Raw genomic sequence first — 11,266 nt, 5'->3', positions numbered from 1 at the left:
GCCATCTGGCTCTATCACCACGTGGACGGAGATGAAAAGGATCTTTCTGGATAAATTTTTTCCAGCTTCTCGAGCTACGAACATCCGAAAAGAAATTTATGGCGTTAAGCAATATTCAGGGGAATCACTGCACGAATATTGGGAGCGGTTCAAGAAGCTTTGCGCCAGTTGTCCGCAACACCAGATAAGTGAAAACCAGTTGATTCAATTATGCTATGAAGGTTTGTTGCCTCATGACAGGAGCATGTTGGATGCGGCGAGTGGAGGTGTTTTCATGGACAAAACGCCGGTACAAGCACGGAATTTGATTGAAAATATGGCTGCCAATTCTCAACAATTTGGCACCATAAGGAATGATCATCCACCACGGAAGAACAACGAGGTAAATGTTTCTTCCCTTGAACAGCAATTAATCGAATTGACGACTCTTGTGCGTCAGATGGCTGTAAGGAATGGACATACTGCGAAGGCATGTGGCATCTGCGCTGCAATAGGACACGCCACTGATATGTGTCCTACACTTCAAGAGGACTCAGTTGAACAGGTAAACGCTACTGGCGGATTTCCTGGACCACCACAACGGAAGTATGATCCTTATTCCAACACCTTCAATCCTGTTTGGAAGGATCATCCAAATCTAAGATATGGGAATCCTCAAGCAAGTCAATCAGGGCCTCAAGCACCACCACATAATCAAACTTATAGGCCGCCGTACCCTCAACAGCAACAGCAGAGACCTCAGATACCAACTCCAGGTGAGTTTCTCGAAAATATAGTTAAGGAACTTACCACTAACACTGCATCTTTTCAACAGGACACCCGGAAAAGTATACAAAACTTAACCACTCAAATGGGACAGCTAGCTACAGCAATCAACAAGCTTGAATCACAAAATTCCAACAGTTTGCCATCTCAAACTGTAGTGAACCTTAGAGAGAACGCAAATGCGATAACTTTAAGGAATGGGAAGGAGTTGAAAATGAAGGAGAAAGAAGTTGATGTTGAGCCCAAAGAGAAGCTGAAAGAAGAAGAAGAGCAAAAGGTAAGTGAAGAAAAATCATCCAAGGATGATTCGCCAAGAGGTAAGTTCCCTTATTTATCTGAATATAAGCCTGTTTCCCCTTTTCCCTTAGCACTTAAGGACTCTAGAAAAGGTGAGGGGATTAAGGAGCTCTATGAACTTTTTGTAGATGTGAGGTTAATATTCCATTGCTAGATGCGATTAAACAGGTACCTCGATACGCAAAGTTTTTGAAGGAGTTGTGCACAGCAAAGAGGAAGCAGACATTGAAGGGTTGTCAAAAAGTGGAACTTGGTGAGAATGTATCTGCAGTGATCCAAAGGAAACTACCCGCAAAATGTAAGGATCCAGGTATGTTTTATATCCCATGCACTATAGGAAATGTTAGACTTGAGAAGGCCATGATAGATCTAGGAGAATCAATTAATGTTATGCCTTATTCTATATATGCATCCTTAAAACTTGGCCCATTGAACAAAACTGGAATTGTCATACAGTTAGCGGACAGGTCTAATGCATACCCTAGGGGAGTAGTAGAAGATGTGTTGGTGCAAGTAAATGAATTAGTGTTCCCTGCAGATTTTTATGTGCTAGACATGAAAAACGGTGATCATAATAGTCCTATTTTGTTAGGCAGACCATTTTTGAAAACTTCCATGACGAAAATTGATGTTCACAGTGGCACACTTACTATGGAATTTGATGGCGAGGTTGTAAAATTTAATATTTATGATGCCATGAAATTCCCTGATAGTGATGATTGCGTGTTTTCTGTTGATATTGCAGATTTCTTGGCACAAGAGTATTGTGAGCATGCAGGGAAAGATGATCTAGAGGTGGCTATTACAGCACCTATTATGCAGACGGAAGATGGAATTCGATGCAATCAAGAAATAGAAGAGATTGAGAAACTTCTGAATAGTTCGCTTGAGCTACCTCAGTCAGGTAATGTCTCTTACTTAGCTTTGCCAGTTTCTAATACCAGGCGTCTTCCATCTGTTTTGCAGGCACCAGAGGTCGAATTGAAGACACTTCCAAACCATCTAAAGTATGTTTTCCTTGGTAAAGGAGAAACATTACCAGTTATCATCTCCAACAGCTTGGAAGTTGATCAAGAGGATCGATTAGTCAAGGTGTTACAAGAGCACAAGACTGCTATTGGGTGGACCATAGCATACATTAAGGGAATTAGCCCGTCGACATGCATGAACCGAATTCTGATGGAGGAAGGAGCAAACCCCTCACGTCAGCCGCAATGCAAACTGAATCCACCGATGATGGAGGTGGTAAAGGTTAAGATTCTGAAGCTACTTGAAGTTGGGGTTATCTACCCAATTTCTGACAGTCAGTTGGTTAGTCCGGTCCAAGTGGTACCCAAGAAAACCGGAATCACCGTTTTGAAGAATAAGGATGACGAGATGGTTCCCACCCGTATTCAAAATGGGTGGAGGGTTTGTATTGACTATAGGAAGTTGAATGCCGGCACCCGAAAGGACCACTTTCCTTTACCCTTTATTGATCAAATGATTGAAAGGTTAGCGTGTCATCCTTACTATTGTTTTCTTGATGGATATTCTGGTTATTTTCAGATTGCTATCGCGCCAGAGGATCAGGAAAAAACAACATTCACATGCCCGTTTGGCACTTTTGCTTATCGATGGATGCCCTTTGGACTTTGCAACGCACCGGCCACTTTCCAACGGTGTATGGTTAGTATTTTTTCAGACTTTGTTGAGCATATCTTAGAAGTTTTTATGGATGACTTCACTGTCTATGGTGATTCCTTTGAAAACTGTCTATCTAACCTTGCACTTGTCCTTAAGAGGTGTGTCAAAACCAACCTCGTTTTGAATTCTGAAAAATGTCATTTTATGGTTGGGCAAGGTGTGGTTTTGGGTCATGTTGTGTCATCAAAGGGAATAGAGGTAGATAGAGCTAAAATTGATATCATTCAATCTCTACCTTACCCCACATGTGTGCGGGAAGTGCGTTCTTTTCTTGGCCATGCAGGTTTTTACAGGAGGTACATTCAAGATTTCGCCAAGATCGCATCCCCCATGTGCAGGCTATTACAAAAAGATGTGTCATTCGAGTTTAATGAGTCATGTAAATCATCCTTTGACAAATTGAAGAACTCCTTGATATCTGCACCAATAATCCAACCACCGGATTGGAGCAAGCCCTTTGAAATTATGTGTGACGCCAGTGACTATGCCGTCGGCGCTGTCTTAGGCCAGAAAGTTGGGAAAGCATCGCATGCCATCTACTACGCTTTGCGCATTCTGAACGATGCCCAACGAAACTACTCCACTACTGAAAAGGAGCTTTTAGCAGTAGTTTTTGCTTTAGATAAATTTCGTTCATATTTACTTGGTGCTAAGGTTATTGTTTATTCTGACCATGCAACCCTTCGTTTTCTGATGGCGAAGAAAGAGGCAAAACCAAGGCTGATCCGATGGATACTACTGCTGAATGAATTCGATATAGAAATCAAAGACAAAATAGGGGCCGAGAATCAAGTTGCTGATCACTTGAGTCGTCTAGTTCATATTGATGAGGAGTTGCATTTGCGTGACGTATTTCCTGATGAACAGCTATTCTCGACGACCACCAAATTACCATGGTACGCAAATATTGTGAATTATTTAGTTACTAATGGTTTCCCCTCTGAATTTTCTAAGGTGCAAAAAGACAAAGTGAGAAGTGATGCGAAGTATTATATGTGGGATGATCCATACTTGTGGAAGCACTGCGCGGATCAATTTATACGACGATGCGTTCCCGCGAGCGAGGTAATCCCTATTCTCACGTTTTGTCATTCCTATGCATGTGGTGGCCACTTTGGACCGAGAAGGACATCAAGGAAGGTGTTGGACAGCGGATTCTTCTGGCCCTCCTTATTTCGAGACGCCTACCTGTTCTGTAAGTCATACGCCCAATGCCAAAAGACAGGTAACATCTCCCAATGAAAGGAGATGCCCCAACAACCCATTCTAGTTTGTGAGATCTTTGATATTTGGGGCATCGATTTCATGGGACCCTTTCCGAATTCACATGGTTATATTTATATATTACTTGCTGTGGATTATGTCTCGAAATGGGTGGAAGCAAATGCCACCCGTACTGACGATTCTCAAGTTGTTGTAGAGTTTATCAAGCATCACATTTTATCTAGGCTTGGAATTCCTAGAGCCCTCATCAGTGATAGAGGCACGCACTTCTGCAACCGAACCGTGGCGAGTCTACTGAAGAAATATCATGTGACGCATAGGATTTCCATGGCATATCATCCACAATCCAATGGTCAAGCTGAGGTATCCAACAGAGAAATCAAATCTATCCTAGAGAAGACCGTGAATCCTACGAGAAAGGATTGGAGCTTGCGATTGGATGACGCCTTGTGGGCTTATAGAACTGCGTTCAAAACGCCGATTGGAATGTCACCATATCGGTTAATTTTTGGGAAAGCCTGTCATCTGCCAGTCGAATTGGAGCATAGAGCCTATTGGGCTATAAAGAATTTCAACATGCAAATGGATGAGAGCGGCGAGCATCGAAAGCTACAGTTGCAAGAATTAGAAGAGATCCGCAATGATGCTTATGCCAGTTCTAAAATTTACAAAGACAAAACAAAGGCATTCCATGACAAGATGATCTCTCGACGGAACTTCGAAGTCGGTCAGAAAGTTTTGCTATATCATTCACGACTTCGGTTGTTTCCAGGTAAGTTACGTTCGTGTTGGAATGGACCTTTTGTTGTCACTAATGTCTTTCCTCATGGTGCAGTCGAAATTCAAAGTTTGGACATATCCAAAACTTTCAAGGTGAATGGCCACCGGCTTAAGCACTATTATGAAGGAGTCCAAGTGAACGTCGGAGTGGAAGAGCACGATATCACTTTCGATGCTCCGCCAAATGTTGAATAAATCACGCCATGCAGTCGAGCTATAGACTGACTGCAAATTTAGCGCTGACTGGGAGGCAACCCAGTGTTTCTTTCCTTTTTACTTCTGCTCGTTTTTATTTCTTTTAATTTCTTTAGTCTTAATTTTATGTTTATGTTGTTTCTTGTTTTTCGAAAATTTTGAAAAATCCAAAAAAAATTTTAATTTTTGTTGTCTCGCTCGATCCACAATATCTTGCAGATCGAGCGAGAGCTTCTTTTGCTCAGGACAGTAAGGTTCGCATTTTGGCTTGCTCGATCCGCAACATCTTGCGGATCGAGCGAGAGCATTTTTAGTCGGGACAGTGAGTTGCATATTTTGGCTCGCTTGATCCGCAACATCTTGCGGATCGAGCGAGAACACTTTTTCCTTAATAAAATCACCGACTCCCTTCCCCTTTCTTTCTTTCTTTCCTTCTTATTCTCTCTTTTCTCTCTTGTGTCTCCCTAAAACCCCACCTTTCGTTTTTAGCTAATTTTCCTCCCTAATTTCATATTTCCTTCTTTTAATTCACAGGCAAATCTCTCGGAAGTTCTACCACAACTCTTTGGACGCCATCTTTTCCGATCATCTTCTCCGGCCTCTCTTACGTCGGACCTCACGTCCACCGCCGGTTACCATCCTCAATTTTTTGTCGTCGTGGGTTATTTTCGTCGAGCTTTTCTCCTTAGGCATCTCCCAGATGTAGTTCTTCATTGTTGATCTTGTGTTCTTCAAGGGGTTGCCGGATTGTTATTCGCACGCAAGGTGTTCGACGAATTGCACCTATCACTTTTGCTCTCATCTCCCTACTCTTCATGGGTCCTAAACGCAACCGACACCAAGGAAAATCCTCCATTAGGGCTGCTGATCGCACTTATGCCGAGTTCGTCGGCCACTTTGTCAATGATGCCGCTCATCATCGGTACTTCGAAGCCAAGGTAAGTCGTTCACCTATCCCCGAATGTGGTTTTGAAGATAACTTGGCCTATCCGGATATTGTCCATACTATTCATGAGCGTGGGTTGACAAAATTCTCCGAGGATCGTCCGCCAGCTGTAGTGCCGCTTGTCCGTGAATTCTATGCCAATGCAGCTGAGCGAACAGATAGCAAGGCTTTTGTTAGGGGGAAACTGATCTATTTCATGCCCCATGAGCTGAATGCGTTATTGGAAATACCGGAGGTGGACGACTCGCTCTACCAAAGCTTGCAAAACGGCCCGCATTTGGATGAACTACTTGAGCAACTAGCGTACCCCGGTGCTACGTGGCTCAATCCAGCTTCTATTTTGAACTTCAAGGAGCGGTTCTTGCGGGTGATTCCTGCAACATGGTATGCTTTTTTGATTCGGCGTCTGATGCCGATCTTTCATTCCAGCGACGTCAGTCTCAAACGCGCCATCATTCTTTATGCGCTGGAAATAGGAGCACCCATTAACGTGGGGGCGGGTTCTTCATAGCAAGATCCAAAAGTCCATCCATAATGTCACCGTGGGTCTCTATTTCCCAATGATCATCTCCTGTTTATGCTTACGCGCCGGCATTTCAGTTCGGAATGATGAAGAGTGGTTGTCACCTCAGCGACCACTCGACTCCGCTTTCATCGAAGCAAAGAGGGCGCACCGTGTCAAGCATTTTATGCAGGATGGTCACTTTCAACCACCACCGCAAGCCCCGCCAAGGCCACCTCCTCCTCCTCGGCGATCTCAAGCTGATGCCATCCGCGAACTCACGGCTTTCGCCCAACATCAGAATGCATACAATACAGTGGCGGCGCATAATTCGCAGGCTTTGGATTCTTTGTTGCGCAATCTGACAATCCACCATGGTCTTGATCCAAATGCTGTGCCAGCCGCTCTGCCGTATCCACCACCTTTCCCATTCCAATACGCCGCCCCTTTCCTTCCTTCGGAGGCTAAAGAGGAAGATGCCGCAGACCTGTGAACCAGGGGAGTCTCGTTTTGTGTTCTTGCATTTCATTCTGTTTCGTTGTTTGGTTGTGTTTTTCTTTTGTTTTTGCATTGAGGACAATGTGTTGTTTAACTGTGGGGGGTTGCATTACATGCATTTTGTTTCGTTGTTACATTTTCTTGTGTTGTTTATGCATCGTATTGTTGTTATTTTCGTTTGTATTATCCAACTGCATGAGTTGAGGATGAAATCATTAGCCTATGATGAGGTAGTTGAAAAATTATGAAATTTTGAAAAAAAATTTAACTCTTGATTGGATATGAGAAACCGTAGGTTGCTTGTTGAATATTCTTAAGCACACATGTTTAACCAGTGAAGTGTAGCGATGTATTAGATATCGTGGATATCTGTTGGACCATTGCACGACAATAGGTGTTTGTGAAACTTGATAGTGTTTGAATCTTGATGATTTCTTTGATATGACATAAATGATCTTGGGCGCACCTAGAAAAAAAATATATATAAATTTTACAACTCCATCCGGGCCTGAAAAGGATTGACATCCTAATCCTAAAAGATTAAAATCAAGGCTAAGTATGCGGATAAAATGGGGTTGATGCTCCATCCGGGCTATAGACGAGGGTATTGAAATTCTAATCCTGTCTTAGTTATAGCTAAGTATGCGGGTAATTATTGGGTCTAAAGCAATACCGGGTGTAAAATCCGGAGGTGCGTAATTATTCTCAAGAAAGTTGTGTTGTGTTCAAGGATTGTTGGGAGGATAGTTCTTGATGGTATAGGTTACACTGAATTGTTATAGGTCGGCGAACAGTCTTGAAACTTTGTTCTTTTGAAGTTGCATGTAGCTGGGGTAACATGGCGCACACACACGTTCGCATTCGACTGTAGGTGTATCATTGATAATTGAGAGTTGCTATGAGCTTATTTTAGATGAAAATGGTTTTCTCTGAGGCTATGAATTATGTGATGCATCCTTGCGTACATGTTTGTTCTGTTTCATTTTGTTTTTGCATAACTTGCTCGAGGGCGAGCAAGGATTAAGTGTGGGGGTATTTGATAGTTGTGTTTTTGTTGCATTTGTTAGTATCATTTTTGTTGTTGTTTTGCATTAGTTGCATGTTTTATTGTAGCATTTTGTTCGTATTGCATTTTCTGTGTTTGCATGATGGGATTCTTGTTTTTGTGGTTAGGTCGCTTATTTTGCGGACTAAGATGGAACCTCGGAGGAAGGGAGATTTGAAGCAAGGGAAATTCAAGCCAAATTCTGGAAAGGCTCTCTCGCTCGATCTGCAAGATATTGCGGATCGAGCGAGCACTTATTTTATGAAGACAGTAGGATGGAAATTTTGTCTTGCTCGATCCGCAGATGTTTACCGATCGAGCGAGACCCTTTTTACGCGAGGCAGAGAGTTGCGCATTTTCTCTCGCTCGATCTGCAGAATGTTGCGGATCGAGCGGGCGTCGTTATTCCGAAAAAAATATATTTTTGGAAACTTTGTTAATTTAGTTCCTAGCCTTTATTAGACTATTATTCCGTTTTAGGAGGTTTATTATCAGACTTGTGGAGATACATTGGAGGCTAGGTTTTCTTCTAAAATTCTTAATTCTAGTTTTCTTCTTTTTCTTTGATTTTTGTGAGTTTTGTTATGAATCGTTGTAACTAAACTCTTTTACTTGGTTGAGGGAGACGAACCCTTGGTATATTTCATTCATGAGATTTGATTTGTAGTGTTTTAATCTTTATTAAGTATCAATTTTTGATCTGTTTTATTTTATGTTTGTATGCGAGATTTTAAGATTGGTCATCTTAGGATTTTGTATTACAAGCAAGCGCTAAATTAGAATTCAAATCCGTAATTGTTTGAAAACTTTAATTTGCGAAGCAACTACGTGTGATAATTTCTGCTGTTGAATTTATTATCTCGTAGGGTCAATTGTTGAATAGGCTAAATATAACCACTGGTGTTGTGTTGTTTAGTTTCGTCAGTTTTACTAGTTTGAATGCTACCGTGGATTTAAATCTAGATTGCTGTTATCGGGTTGGTCCATTGGTAAAGGTTAATTAAGAATGCTGTTTTTTGATTAACTAATATTACGGTGAAACAGGAATTGAATTTTCAATGACGAATATTTAATAAGATTAATTATTTTAGATAATCGATGATTGAATGAATGAATATCAAGGGTGTAGTCGACCGATACCAAGTCTCGTCTCTTATTGAATTTCTCCAGTCTTTTATTTAAATTTTGCATGCTATTGAATTTTGATTGTTTAAAGTTTTTAGTAGTTAATCCAAACTTGGAAACCCTCATTTATTTTAAAGAACACTTTTAAATTTACCTTTCCTCGTGGGAATGATCCCTACTCAAGCTACTGCATTATTTTTTTATCTGATTGAGTCGGGTAATTTGGGCGTACGCGATAAGCGCTACCACAAAGACTTTTTTGTGTGGATGATATTTTTTCAAATGTCATGGTGTTCTTATAAAATGTTATTCTAAGTTTCGTTGTACATGATGTGAGAAAATGATTAGTTTATGCCTGTGACAAATTATCTTTTTCATTCAGTAGTTGCTTAAGAGTGAGTTGCCTTGAGTCCGCAATAAACTTGGTGATATACATTTCATTCATGTTTTTTTTTGTCATTCATCCGCAACCTGTTAAAGAGTTGTTCAGAAATCTTACAAGAAATTGACGTATAAAAATTGAAGTTTTTAATTCAAGTTCACACCATGACTTCGGCCTCTCAGATTGAATACAATATGGACTATGGAGCATTCCGGTCGTTGCCGAAGATCGTAGCTCTGTTGCATCTAAAAATTTGAATGAAATAAGAATAAAGAACCATAAACAGAAATGAATTTCTTAAATTTTATGCTTATTTTGAATTACCTCGATAGATATTTGTTTTCATGTTAAAGAATGTCACTATTGGGTTATCACTTTGGCGATCTCAAGGAGTTGCCCTTAGTTTATTGCAAGATCGATCATCTCATAAATTTATTGTGATTGTGTCTAAGCTATTAGAAAAATCGGAGTTTGTAATTATAGTAATATTAGAATGTGAGTATTTATTTAATTTTAACTTACATCGGATTCACCAATGTTCTTTTTTGCTTCCTGACCTTTTTCGTCCCTATCGAAAAAGTACAAGTGCTTTACAGTCTTTACAATTCCTATGAAATCAGGTTGTAAAAGATTTTTTTGTCAGTAAACTTTTTTGGTCTAGTATTATATATATGTGTGTGTGTGTGTGTGTGTGAAAGAGTGAAAAATACGGATTGATTCTTACCAATGTCTTCGCCATTTGTTGATGTATTTTTTACTTCCAAAAACTCCTTAAAGTTGAAGTTTATTAATTTCTCAATTTGATAGGTTGGGTTGTATCTCGATGTCTCTTGTGTTCCCCTATAAAACCAGTTCGATGTTTGGGTTAACATTCGGAAATTATTTGTTTATCTCCTTTACCTTTGAGTTGCAAATATGATAGCTCCTATAGGTGATAAATTGGTCTTGAAATATTATTTGTTTATCTCCTTTACCTTTGAGTTGCAAATATGATAGCTCCTATAGGTGATAAATTGGTCTTGAAATTGTTCTATCATGTTTGAGAATAGAAGTCCATGTATCATTGTTCTTTGTTGTGGAAAGACATGAGCATTATTACAATATTTGTCAAAGATTAAAAAAATATATATATAGAATAGTGTAGTATATGAGATCTACGTGTTAAAAAATATAAAGAATTGCATGTAGTAGAATTGAAACCTGTTCATCAAGCAAAATGAGCTTGCGGATTGATATCGAGCTTTGCTTCGCTGAAGTCGGGTTTCCTTGTTGGAGAACGACGACTTTGACAGTAATAATTCTTTTATTCTCGTTCAACAAACTGATAGGAATAACATCTGGATTTTCCATAGTACTTTTCTATTTGCGATATATATATATTATATAATATTATTAATAATATTTTGTTTGTTATTTGCAGGTTTTGATATTGATGATATGAATTGCTTGATAAATCATAGTATTGTATTTATACACGTTTCTTATTATTATTATTATTATTACTATTATGGTGACCTTTGGAACGATTGGTGATCAATTTTTTAGATTTTCGCGCATTGTTATCTCATTATTTTCGGTGAGGTAAATTAATGAATTATTATTTGTGGTCAAACTTTTCAAAATTTCAACTTCACTGTAATTGAAGAAGTTTGAATGCAATTAATATTTTTTAAAAATATTTCTCCTAAAGAAAATATTATAAATATTAATTTTCTTTTTATACTTTCCAAAGATGATGAAATAAATTTGGATAGACGTTTGAAATACTCATTAAAATTAATATTAATATTAATATTAATTAGGTGGTTTTATTGATTTCTT

The sequence above is a fragment of the Henckelia pumila genome, chromosome 3 (assembly GCF_033568475.1).
Source record: "Henckelia pumila isolate YLH828 chromosome 3, ASM3356847v2, whole genome shotgun sequence".
Lineage (NCBI taxonomy): Eukaryota > Viridiplantae > Streptophyta > Magnoliopsida > Lamiales > Gesneriaceae > Henckelia > Henckelia pumila.
Note: the sequence above shows the minus strand (reverse complement) of the source record.